Genomic DNA, 14,066 nt, shown 5'->3' with positions numbered 1-14,066 from the left:
TATCTGAAAGCTGAAAATGTCATATGACAGGGGTGTGGAGATCGATTGTTGTTCATGAAATATTGGAAGTGTCCAGAGAGTTTATTTATTGTTTACAGGGTGACTCATTAAGCTGAAAGGTTTACGACTTCAATAAAAGGTTGTTATTTTGGTATTCAAAGAAATATTGAATTGTTTGAGGCAAAGATATCGGATGAATGCCGTTAATATTTAAAGGCAGTATTTGCCAAATGACCGCCACGAAGGGACCTACAGACCTGCAATCCTTGTCATATAATTTTGTACAACCAAATCGTAATGTGGCTGCCCTGTGTTCTCGATAGTCTTACAAATTGAGGGCGTGAATCTTTTATCTATAATCTTTAATTTGGCCCCAAAGGAAGACGATGCAGGGTGTTAAATTAGGAACACCAATTGATATCACCTCTTCACTAGACTGGCGCCTTCTGCTTCCCCTGCATGGTTCCCCAATGATTATTAACAAATTATTTTCTAACAACGACTGGAAGAACATCAGCAGACACTAAGTTCCACATTAGTTATGCAAATATACCTCCATCCTCTCTTCAAATTCAAATTTTCTTTATCTTTGCAGTTAGCGGTGCTATTTGTTAATGACGAAGCTGAGTCAGGCAGGCACGCAGGCCTTCATAAACATGACTTAGACAGACATGATTGAACTCTTTCACCCATTATGAGATTTATGCGCCATCATCATCATAACTCCTTGTTTTCTCGCCAAGAAGATGAACCCTTGGCATGTCTCGTTTTCGGTGGCAGTGTTGTTAGAGTTTAGTTTTTGTTGTTGTTTTTTTTTTCAATTCGGTGCAGGCGTATCAATTTTGTTTAACCAAAGTGTGAAACCACAGAAAAACATCAGTAGCAACACAAAAATTTCATGATCTGAACTCTTCACCAGAACAACACCAACAACAACAAAAACAATCAAATAGCGGCAAACAAAGATCAACAAAATCATAAATTATCAACTTTAGATGGAATGACGTTTGGCGGATGATGATCCGTTTCAACTGGATTTCTCTAAGGAGAACTTTCCGTCTCTTCTTTTGCATTATGGTGCGGTAAAGGTGTTTCTCCTGTTTGCTATGATCAGATCAGAGTATTTTCCTCTTGTCTGTTTGATTTGTTTTGCACAATTTGTTGGTTCTGGATACATCAGCAAATCATAATCGATTTCGTAAGGTATTTTAACGTCACAACAACAAAATCAATTTTCTTGCCATCTGAAATGGATGAATTTTTATGCAGCAATTTAAATGGAATTGCATAACGTGAACAAAGGGCGTAGCAAATATACTCAGAGAGGAGGGGGTTTTTATTAAAATAATATTTTTTCGATAGGTTATAAAGGCGTGGTTTTATTAAAAAATATTTTCGAAAGGTCATCGAAGTGACCCAACAAGGCGTGGATTTATCAAAAAATATTTTTCGAAAGGTCATCGAAGTGACCCAACAAGGCGTGGATTTATTAAAAAATATTTTTCGAAAGGTCATCGAAGTGACCCAACAAGGCGTGGATTTATCAAAAAATATTTTTCGAAAGGTCATCGAAGTGACCCAACAAGGCGTGGATTTATCAAAAAATATTTTTCGAAAGGTCATCGAAGTGACCCAACAAGGCGTGGATTTACCAAAAAATATTTTTCGAAAGGTCATCGAAGTGACCCAACAAGGCGTGGATTTATCAAAAAATATTTTTCGAAAGGTCATCGAAGTGACCCAACAAGGCGTGGATTTATCAAAAAATATTTTTCGAAAGGTCATCGAATTGACCCAACAAGGCGTGGATTTATTAAAAAATATTTTTCGAAAGGTCATCGAAGTAACCCAACAAGGCGTGGATTTATCAAAAAATATTTTTCGAAAGGTCATCGAATTGACCCAACAAGGCGTGGATTTATTAAAAAATATTTTTCGAAAGGTCATCGAAGTGACCCAACAAGGCGTGGATTTATTAAAACATATTTTTCGAAAGGTCATCGAAGTGACCCAACAAGGGGTGGATTTATTAAAAAATATTTTTCGAAAGGTCATCGTAGTGACCCAACAAGGCGTGGATTTATTAAAAAATATTTTTAGAAAGGTCATCGAATTGACCCAACAAGGCGTGGATTTATTAAAAAATATTTTTCGAAAGCTCATCGAATTGACCCAACAAGGCGTGGATTTATTAAAAAATATTTTTCGAAAGCTCATCGAATTGACCCAACAAGGCGTGGATTTATTAAAAAATATTTTTCGAAAGGTCATCGAAGTGACCCAACAAGGCGTGGATTTATCAAAAAATATTTTTCGAAAGGTCATCGAAGTGACCCAACAAGGCGTGGATTTATCAAAAAATATTTTTCGAAAGGTCATCGAAGTGACCCAACAAGGCGTGGATTTACCAAAAAATATTTTTCGAAAGGTCATCGAAGTGACCCAACAAGGCGTGGATTTATCAAAAAATATTTTTCGAAAGGTCATCGAAGTGACCCAACAAGGCGTGGATTTATCAAAAAATATTTTTCGAAAGGTCATCGAATTGACCCAACAGGCGTGGATTTATAAAAAAATATTTTTCGAAAGGTCATCGAAGTAACCCAACAAGGCGTGGATTTATCAAAAAATATTTTTCGAAAGGTCATCGAATTGACCCAACAAGGCGTGGATTTATTAAAAAATATTTTTCGAAAGGTCATCGAAGTGACCCAACAAGGCGTGGATTTATTAAAACATATTTTTCGAAAGGTCATCGAAGTGACCCAACAAGGGGTGGATTTATTAAAAAATATTTTTCGAAAGGTCATCGTAGTGACCCAACAAGGCGTGGATTTATTAAAAAATATTTTTAGAAAGGTCATCGAAGTGACCCAACAAGGCGAGGATTTATCAAAAAATATTTTTCGAAAGGTCATCGAAGTGACCCAACAAGGCGAGGATTTATGAAAAAATATTTTTCGAAAGGTCATCGAATTGACCCAACAAGGCGTGGATTTATTAAAAAATATTTTTCGAGAGGTCATCGATTTTTTTAAAGAGTATTTTTTGGAATTTTTTAATTTTTTTCCAAAGGTCACGTCCCTGATTCTCCTCAAATACCTGTCAATACGAAGCATAAAATTGTTTGTTGCTAATACCGATTATGGCTCAATGTTGGCTGTTCATTCATGCAAATTCCCTTAGCTTTCGAATCAAGAATGCCGTAGTTCATTGCCATGCCACAATGAGAATGACATGATCCACCGATCTTCATTCGTTTTCGGTTTGGATGACTTCCTTTCCATTTCATTTTTGCCCTGGCAAGAGTATTTTGCGTTCAGAAGTCTTGAACTATTAAAAGAGAAAATTGCCACTAGTTGTTTCGGGACTTCTTGACTTATTTGCAGATCACATTTTGATTGAGTTCACTTGTGATGTGATGTGATGAGCCGAAGAGGTTTGAACGTGACCATATTCTCATTCAGGCATTACTACACTATCATGATCTGCTAGTTAACTGGTCTTTGGACCCTTACCCCTTCGGAAGTTAATTATTTTCATATTCAGCAGGGAATGGTAAATTGCAGATGGTAATGATGTCGATGAGGCTGATGATGATCTCTCCTTCGCAGATTCTCTAATTTGAATTTTTCATTATTATCTGTATGGGGATTAGTGCCTTCCAGTCTCATCGCCGGCGCCCGAGTTCATTTGTTTACCTTTTTAACGCTTTTCACCATTGTTTGTATTGTTGAGAGGCTCGTCAAGATTACCTTATCGGAAGGTGGTCGGCATACACACCATCGGCACGTATCCTTTGTTTATGTTCATGATAATCGTATCTTGTCATTAATACGAATATGACTTTGTTGTTGGCACACACACACACGTCACTTCTCCAGTTTTTTTTCAATTGGTCATTTGAGTTATGTAGTTCGCCGTGGAGGGTTCGATGGGATGATGGATATAAGTAGAGATTTATTTTTTTATCTTGTTAGTGATGAAAAGGATTGTTTGTGGTTTACTCCTGTTTTCAGGCCAGTGCACAGTTTTCAAAGAGGTGGGTGGTTCATTGCGAAAAAAGTGATTATCGTCATTAACACAACATTTTGACATTAATGAGAGATTTTAAAATATTGGGGACTAATGTTACAGAATTTTTACGAACTCGTGCGTAAATCACACCCAGGAGAAGTAAGGCTGAGTTAGCTGGTGTCCGAACGGAGTTGGCCCCTAGTCGCATACAGGCCCACGTAACACTGATTAATTTTTGGAAAGAATATTTTTCCATCAGGGCGTGGATTTATTAAAAGGATATTTTTTCAAAGCCCATCAAGGCGTGGATTTATTAAAAGGATATTTTTTCAAAGCCCATCAAGGCGTGGATTTATTAAAAGGATATTTTTTCAAAGCCCATCAAGGCGTGGATTTATTAAAAGGATATTTTTTCAAAGCCCATCAAGGCGTGGATTTATTAAAAGGATATTTTTTCAAAGCCCATCAAGGCGTGGATTTATTAAAAGGATATTTTTTCAAAGCCCATCAAGGCGTGGATTTATTAAAAGGATATTTTTTCAAAGCCCATCAAGGCGTGGATTTATTAAAAGGATATTTTTTCAAAGCCCATCAAGGCGTGGATTTATTAAAAGGATATTTTTTCAAAGCCCATCAAGGCGTGGATTTATTAAAAGGATATTTTTTCAAAGCCCATCAAGGCGTGGATTTATTAAAAGGATATTTTTTCAAAGCCCATCAAGGCGTGGATTTATTAAAAGGATATTTTTTCAAAGCCCATCAAGGCGTGGATTTATTAAAAGGATATTTTTTCAAAGCCCATCAAGGCGTGGATTTATTAAAAGGATATTTTTTCAAAGCCCATCAAGGCGTGGATTTATTAAAGGATATTTTTTCAAAGCCCATCAAGGCGTGGATTTATTAAAAGGATATTTTTTCAAAGCCCATCAAGGCGTGGATTTATTAAAAGGATATTTTTTCAAAGCCCATCAAGGCGTGGATTTATTAAAAGGATATTTTTTCAAAGCCCATCAAGGCGTGGATTTATTAAAAGGATATTTTTTCAAAGCCCATCAAGGCGTGGATTTATTAAAAGGATATTTTTTCAAAGCCCATCAAGGCGTGGATTTATTAAAAGGATATTTTTTCAAAGCCCATCAAGGCGTGGATTTATTAAAAGGATATTTTTTCAAAGCCCATCAAGGCGTGGATTTATTAAAAGGATATTTTTTCAAAGCCCATCAAGGCGTGGATTTATTAAAGGATATTTTTTCAAAGCCCATCAAGGCGTGGATTTATTAAAAGGATATTTTTTCAAAGCCCATCAAGGCGTGGATTTATTAAAAGGATATTTTTTCAAAGCCCATCAAGGCGTGGATTTATTAAAAGGATATTTTTTCAAAGCCCATCAAGGCGTGGATTTATTAAAAGGATATTTTTTCAAAGCCCATCAAGGCGTGGATTTATTAAAAGGATATTTTTTCAAAGCCCATCAAGGCGTGGATTTATTAAAAGGATATTTTTTCAAAGCCCATCAAGGCGTGGATTTATTAAAAGGATATTTTTTCAAAGCCCATCAAGGCGTGGATTTATTAAAAGGATATTTTTTCAAAGCCCATCAAGGCGTGGATTTATTAAAAGGATATTTTTTCAAAGCCCATCAAGGCGTGGATTTATTAAAAGGATATTTTTTCAAAGCCCATCAAGGCGTGGATTTATTAAAAGGATATTTTTTCAAAGCCCATCAAGGCGTGGATTTATTAAAAGGATATTTTTTCAAAGCCCATCAAGGCGTGGATTTATTAAAAGGATATTTTTTCAAAGCCCATCAAGGCGTGGATTTATTAAAAGGATATTTTTTCAAGTCTTCGTAAAAAAGCACTCCAACCTACATAACGGAAACTGTGTACATTTTTCGTTTAACCATAGTTAAGTTGTGGCCAAAAGTGACAAATCACTGCCCCGTGGGTCATGGTTCTGCAACACCACTACAAAAAAGACCTAACGGAAAATATATTTAAAAGTTCGCGATCCGAAAAAACAAAAACCTACGAAAGTTAACCACCAAAAAGTCACCACGAACACATGTTTCTGGCTACCAGAAACAGATTTATGAACAACCATAACCGGGGAGATGTAACGAAGCATAACCCCTTTATTTGGGCGCCAGAATGTTGGACGGACTTGTGCGTGTGTGTGTAGGGTAGTGGACATGTTGGTAACAAATTGTTTAAAGTCATTTTCCTCTTTTTTGTCGTTTGTTGCACCCACAGAACTGCATGATGACCTTCAACACTATGCATCCGAACGACGAATGCCAGGACATTCAGCCAGCCATACAACTGCATAATTTACTAAGGCAATTTGTAGATGCTGCTACTGGTAGTCCATTGCAATGGCTCAACACTAAATGTTGCCATTTAACATCCAGTGGTGCAACAGCAGCTCCCGACAAATGTTGAAATACTATCCGGTCATCATGATGCTGTTAATAGAGATTTTCGCTCTGGTAAGTTTTTTTGGCATCCTCCTGTGGACGGAAATGCATTTTACGTAGTTTGTTGCATTCGGAATACCCATCCTCCACGAAAATGGATACAATGTTTATCTCTTTTTTCCTGATGTTGGGGGTAAGAGAAATGATTTTATGGCTGTGCCATCCAGCCAGCAAGCCAAAAAGCGACACGCCTGCACTTGACATATTTACTCGTTCTGACAAATTTGTAAATTGTCTCCATTTGTGTCTGTCCGCAGCAGTGTTGCAGGTTGATGACTACAATTTTGCAAAACGAAAAATAAAATCATCAGCAAAAAGGGAGGAAATCTGATGGGTTTCCGGTTTGACCGAATGGCATATTTTGTTGCATAACTTTAAGGATGTAATTTTAGTATTAAAATTTAAGTAGACCTTGGAAATATATGAAATTGTTCAAAAAAAAAACATTCTTTAAAAAATCCACGCCTTGTTGGGTTCTTGGAAAAAATATTCTTTAAAAAATCCACGCCTTGTTGGGTTCTTGGAAAAAATATTCTTTAAAAAATCCACGCCTTGTTGGGTTCTTGGAAAAAATATTCTTTAAAAAATCCACGCCTTTTTGGGTTCTTGGAAAAAATATTCTTTAAAAAATCCCCGCCTTGTTGGGTTCTTGGAAAAAATATTCTTTAAAAAATCCACGCCTTGTTGGGTTCTTGGAAAAAATATTCTTTAAAAAATCCACGCCTTGTTACTTAGCTGGCTTGTGACAGAACTTTCGTTCGTCGGTCGGTCTTTTGCGCAGTATTTCAAATTTCAAAGACCATTTTCGGTAATGTTGTCTTCGACTTGGTCTTTCTATCGTATTCCTGGCCTTACCCTTCTGCGTGAACCATCAGCTGGTTCGCTTTTATATGCCTTATGGACTGGGGCAATACGTCTAACAATGTCGATGTCCGAGAATAGCTGGTACAACTCATGGTTCATTCGACGGCGATATTCACCGTCAACGCAGATCGGCCCATAGATTTTTCGGAGAATTTTTCTCTCAAACATTCCAAGAGCTGCTCATCTGCTCATTCGTTTTACTTATGGCTGTACCAAGGTATATAAAATCTTTGACAACCTCGAAGCTGTAGTTCTCAAGTTCCACAGTTGGTCTGAGTCTACTGGACGTCTTGCGCGTTGATACCATTAGCTTGGTCTTCTCGCCGTTTACTGCCAGACCCACATTGGCAGACTCCTTCTCAATTTGTTCAAAGGTGGCTGTTACCACTCTCAATGATCGGCCTATTATGTCGAGGTCATCGGCGTAGGCAAATAACATGTGTTGTTTGGTGTACAGAGTGCCATTTCTGTTCACCTTTGCGTCTCGTATGACCTTTTCCAGCTGGATGTTAAAAAGGTCACACGACAAACTATCACCTTGCCTGAATCCTCTTTCGGTATTAAAGGGCTCCGAGAGGTCCTTTCAGACTTTATCTGCTGATCTTGTGCCTGTTAATGTTATACTGCATAGCCGAATTAATTTTGCAGGAATGACAAACGCAGACATGACATTATACACCTCTGATCGGATAGGGCTGTCGAATGCGGCTTTATAGTCGACGAAGAGGTAGAATGTGTCGATGTGTTTTTCTTGGTTTTTTTTTTCAGGATTTGGCGCAGAGTTAAAATCTGGTCAATGGTGGATTTGCCAGGTCTGAAGCCACATTGGTATGGTCCAATAATGTCATTGACCATTGGCTTCAGTCGTTCACACAGTACGCTGGATAGCACTATATATGCGATGGGAAGGAGACTTATTCCTCTATAGTTGGCACTTATCGTCTTGTCTCCTTTTTTTGTGCACGGGACACAGGATGCTGAGGTTCCGATCATTGGGCATGCATTCTTCTAGCCAAATTATACTAATCTGCTGGTGCATGCTCCTTACCAGCATCTGACCACCAGTCTTCAATAGTTCGGCTGCTTTATTATTCTCCAGCCGATTGATTGCTATTCTGACCTCATCTTGGCTAGGTGGTATACACTCTATACCGTCATCTATTATTGGTTCTGGGGTATCCTCTTCACCGCTACTATTTGATACCAGACGGCTTTCAAAATTCTCCTTCCAGATCCTCAGCACGCTGTCTGTATCTGTCACCAGGTTTCCTTCTTCATCTCTACAGGAGGATGTGCCTACAGCAAAGTCTTCGGTTTGGTGTTTTACTCGTTGGTAAAATTTTCGGACTTCATTCTGACTCCTGTACATCTCGATTTGCTCACGATCACGTTTTTCTTGTTCTTTCTTCTTTTTTCTGAAAATACGTTTCTCCTCTCTCCTTTTCTCTCGATAATTCTCCATCACATTACGTGTTGCTACTGTCTGCACGGTTGCCCTATACGCTGCGTTTTTCACATTATTAGCATTACGACACTCCTGATCGTACCACGGATTTCTTGATGGTGATCTTTGGTACCCAAGTGTTGCTTTTGCTGCAGTTTGTAGGGAGTGGGCAATTCTCTGCCGTTGTGCTTCTATATTATTATCGGGACAAGAGGTGCTTTCGTCAAGCAGTTGGGTAAGTTGAGCGGAGTAGGCTTCTGCCACCTGTTGTGTTTGCAGCTTTTCGAGGTCGAGTTTCCATGCTATATTAGATCGCATCTTTGCTGCTACATGAAGACGGGTGGGTACCTTGGTTGCCACAAGGTAATGGTCCGAATCGATATTCGCTCCCCGGATCGATAGGACGTCTAAAACACTGGATGAATGCCTTCCGTCTATCACAACATGGTCGATTGGGAGAAATCCAAGTGGCCTTGTGTACATCGATATGCTTGAATCTGGTACTGCTAACTACCATGTTTTTTGCTGCCGCGAATTTAATCAACCTCATGCCGTTGTCGGATGTTTCTTGGTGGAGGCTGAATTTTCCGACAGTGGCACCAAAAATATTTTCCCTTCCGATTATTGCATTAAAATCTCCTATCAGAATTTTAATGTCATGGTCAGCGTAGCGGTCATGTGCACTTCCTAGGCGCTCGCTCCGCAGCCAAATTCTCGTCTCGTTTCATGACAGCTATAAGACAGGGCATAATCATCTGACCTGCTCACGCCTGTCCCTTTCCATCGCATTTCCTGTAAGACAATAATATCGGTTTTGTACATCCGCCAAAGCGAACACTGCGCCTGTTCTGTACAACGTGCGCACATTCCAAGTGCAGATTCACAGATCGTGGTCCTTTATACGTTTGCGGGGGTCGTCAACATTGGGTGGGTTTGGTTTTCTTTTTCGTTGCTTTTTTTATAGTAAGAGGGGCTTTCCGAGAGTGGACAACTAACCCGACGCCTCAACCCATTTTTTATAGTTCTTATGGGTGAACTTGCGACACATATTAGCTCACTATTTCATCGGGTAATGAAAATAGCTCCCCAGGTGACACCACGGGGAGGTCAGTGTCCACAATTGAGATGAAAGAGGGACCAAGATAAGCCTGGACTTCGCCATGTTAAAGCCAAGCAGAGCCGCTGTTTGGTATCTATCATTCCCTACACCACCCCCACGCCTTGTTGGGACCTTGGAAAAATATTCTTTAAAAAAATCCACGGCTTGTTGGGTCTTTGGAAAAAATATTTTTTAAAAAATCCAGTCTCCTTTATCGAATATTGAGTTTCCTTCCCACCTCTTTAAAATAATCCCATAAGCTTTGCTGCAATTACTCACCTCTCATGTTCATGCCTTGTTCGGACTACAAAGGTTAGAACTAACAAACGGCTTTGTATGCTGTCTTATGGGTTTATTTAGTTTGTTTTACTATCCCTATTTTCAACGGGCAATTAACTTCAGCCGGTCAAAATATGATGGCTCAGATATTAACTTACAAGGGAGCTTATCGCCACAGCCGCTGATTGCAAAATAGGCCTGAAGTTGGCTACTGTTTTGTAAAATTGTACAAGGACACTTGAAGAGGGAGGAGATAGATGGACAAGCTATGTGCCTCAACTGGTGGCAACATGTTGTCGTAAGGCATTTTTGACACTTAATTGTTCATAAATTCTTATTGGAAAGCCATGAAAGTCATTGTGAACGCTTCTGCCGGGGACTGCAGTAAGTTTTATGACCTGGCAACAGGGACATTGTTTTTTATGTCAGGTTTTTTTTTGTTTCTCTTTTTTTTCGTCAAAGACCATTTAATATTCTTTATGAAACGAAAAATATTTACACAAAACTGTGTAAATATTATTAATTTTAATGGCCAAATTATTATGCTGTTCGGCTAAAGTCTCAGGGTGGGTTGAGCTCTAAATAAAGTTGGTTCGGCACACTTTTTAAGACCTATGCTGGTATATTTTCAGTATTAAGACATTTGTATATTTATATCAAAGTCCAAAAATGTAAATTTCCTTTACTTGGTTGCAACTCAGATTCCTCTCTCCTCCAACCCTCACCTTCATACATTACCGAACCAATTGCAAACTTCGCAGCAATTTCACACAATAAATTTTTAATTCGCCCATAATAAATTTAAATAGAATTTTGCATATTTAATGGCCAATCTTACGCACTTTTGCACACACACATGCACATACTCTCACACACTCATGTACTTACGCATGTCCTTGTAATTCAATTAAAAATGAAACAGACATAAATTTCCGTTCGATTTCGAAACAAATAAAATACAATTTCATCGATTACTAATGGAAATGCATTCTTCAGGTATCAGAATGACATCCAGGTGAGAGCTGGCATGCAAATTCGTTAAGAAATATTCAATTTTTAGATAATTAAGCCAACATAACTAAATTTAAAACACTAATCCGGAGATGTAACAAGTTTTCCAAATACATTGACAGAGACAATTATCCGTTGACTGTGGAATAACGGGCCAATAAAAAGGGGGCCTCTAAATTCCTAAATCTTTGATAAGCTTTGAAAAAATATTCTCTTCAAAAATCCACGCCTTGATGGATGGCCTTTGAAAAAATAATTTTTTAAAAAATCCACGCCTTATTGAGTACTTGAAAAAATATTCCTTTAAAAATCCACGACTTATTTGGTCACTTGAAAAAATCCACGCTTGTTGGGTCACTTGAAAAAATATTCCTTTAAAAAATCCACGACTTGTTTGGTCACTTGAAAAAATCCACGCCTTGTTGGCCTTTGAAAAAATATTCTCTTCAAAAATCCACGCCTTGATGGCCTTTGAAAAAATATTCTCTTCAAAAATCCACGCCTTGATGGATGGCCTTTAAAAAAATATTTTTTTTTTTAAATCCACGCCTTATTGAGTTCTTGAAAAAATATTCTTTTTTTTTAAATCCACGCCTTATTGAGTTCTTGAAAAAATATTCTTTTTTTTAAATCCACGCCTTATTGAGTACTTGAAAAATATTCTTTTAAAAAATCCACGACTTGTTTGGTCACTTGAAAAAAACCACGCCTTGTTGGCCTTTGAAAAAATACTCCTTTAAAAAATCCACGCCTTGATGGCCTTTGAAAAAATACTCCTTTAAAAAATCCACGCCTTGATGGCCTTTGAAAAAATACTCCTTTAAAAAATCCACGCCTTGATGATGGCCTTTGAAAAAATACTCCTTTGAAAAAATACTCCTTTAAAAAATCCACGCCTTGATGGCCTTTGAAAAAATACTCCTTTAAAAAATCCACGCCTTGATGGCCTTTGAAAAAATACTCCTTTGAAAAAATACTCCTTTGAAAAAATACTCCTTTAAAAAATCCACGCCTTGATGGCCTTTGAAAAAATACTCCTTTGAAAAAATACTCCTTTAAAAAATCCACGCCTTGATGGCCTTTGAAAAAATACTCCTTTGAAAAAATACTCCTTTAAAAAATCCACGCCTTGATGGCCTTTGAAAAAATACTCCTTTGAAAAAATACTCCTTTAAAAAATCCACGCCTTGATGGCCTTTGAAAAAATACTCCTTTAAAAAATCCACGCCTTGATGGCCTTTGAAAAAATACTCCTTTAAAAAATCCACGCCTTGATGGCCTTTGAAAAAATACTCCTTTAAAAAATCCACGCCTTGATGGCCTTTGAAAAAATACTCCTTTAAAAAATCCACGCCTTGATGGCCTTTGAAAAAATACTCCTTTAAAAAATCCACGCCTTGATGGCCTTTGAAAAAATACTCCTTTAAAAAATCCACGCCTTGATGACCTTTGAAAAAATACTCCTTTAAAAAATCCACGCCTTGATGGCCTTTGAAAAAATACTCCTTTAAAAAATCCACGCCTTGATGGCCTTTGAAAAAATACTCCTTTAAAAAATCCACGCCTTGATGGCCTTTGAAAAAATACTCCTTTAAAAAATCCACGCCTTGATGGCCTTTGAAAAAATACTCCTTTAAAAAATCCACGCCTTGATGGCCTTTGAAAAAATACTCCTTTAAAAAATCCACGCCTTGATGGCCTTTGAAAAAATACTCCTTTAAAAAATCCACGCCTTGATGGCCTTTGAAAAAATACTCCTTTAAAAAATCCACGCCTTGATGGCCTTTGAAAAAATACTCCTTTAAAAAATCCACGCCTTGATGGCCTTTGAAAAAATACTCCTTTAAAAAATCCACGCCTTGATGGCCTTTGAAAAAATACTCCTTTAAAAAATCCACGCCTTGATGGCCTTTGAAAAAATACTCCTTTAAAAAATCCACGCCTTGATGGCCTTTGAAAAAATACTCCTTTAAAAAATCCACGCCTTGATGGCCTTTGAAAAAATACTCCTTTAAAAAATCCACGCCTTGATGGCCTTTGAAAAAATACTCCTTTAAAAAATCCACGCCTTGATGGCCTTTGAAAAAATACTCCTTTAAAAAATCCACGCCTTGATGGCCTTTGAAAAAATACTCCTTTAAAAAATCCACGCCTTGATGGCCTTTGAAAAAATACTCCTTTAAAAAATCCACGCCTTGATGGCCTTTGAAAAAATACTCCTTTAAAAAATCCACGCCTTGATGGCCTTTGAAAAAATACTCCTTTAAAAAATCCACGCCTTGATGGCCTTTGAAAAAATACTCCTTTAAAAAATCCACGCCTTGATGGCCTTTGAAAAAATACTCCTTTAAAAAATCCACGCCTTGATGGCCTTTGAAAAAATACTCCTTTAAAAAATCCACGCCTTGATGGCCTTTGAAAAAATACTCCTTTAAAAAATCCACGCCTTGATGGCCTTTGAAAAAATACTCCTTTAAAAAATCCACGCCTTGATGGCCTTTGAAAAAATACTCCTTTAAAAAATCCACGCCTTGATGGCCTTTGAAAAAATACTCCTTTAAAAAATCCACGCCTTGATGGCCTTTGAAAAAATACTCCTTTAAAAAATCCACGCCTTGATGGTCTTTGAAAAAATACTCCTTTAAAAAATCCACGCCTTGATGGCCTTTGAAAAAATACTCCTTTAAAAAATCCACGCCTTGATGGCCTTTGAAAAAATACTCCTTTAAAAAAATCCACACCTTGATGGGTGTTGAAAAAATAATTCGGGCCCTTTTTCAGGCCTTTTTATTCATGTTCCTCCTATGAATTGTGCGTATTTTATCGTCTGACATTGTATCGCCACCTCCTACGCACTTTAGTCGGACGATAAACCA

Source organism: Musca vetustissima, unplaced genomic scaffold, assembly GCF_032173495.1.
Source record: "Musca vetustissima isolate MV318-11 ecotype Yass unplaced genomic scaffold, APGP_CSIRO_Mvet_v1 utg29024, whole genome shotgun sequence".
In the NCBI taxonomy this organism is placed as follows: domain Eukaryota; kingdom Metazoa; phylum Arthropoda; class Insecta; order Diptera; family Muscidae; genus Musca; species Musca vetustissima.
This window is presented reverse-complemented; position numbering follows the sequence as displayed.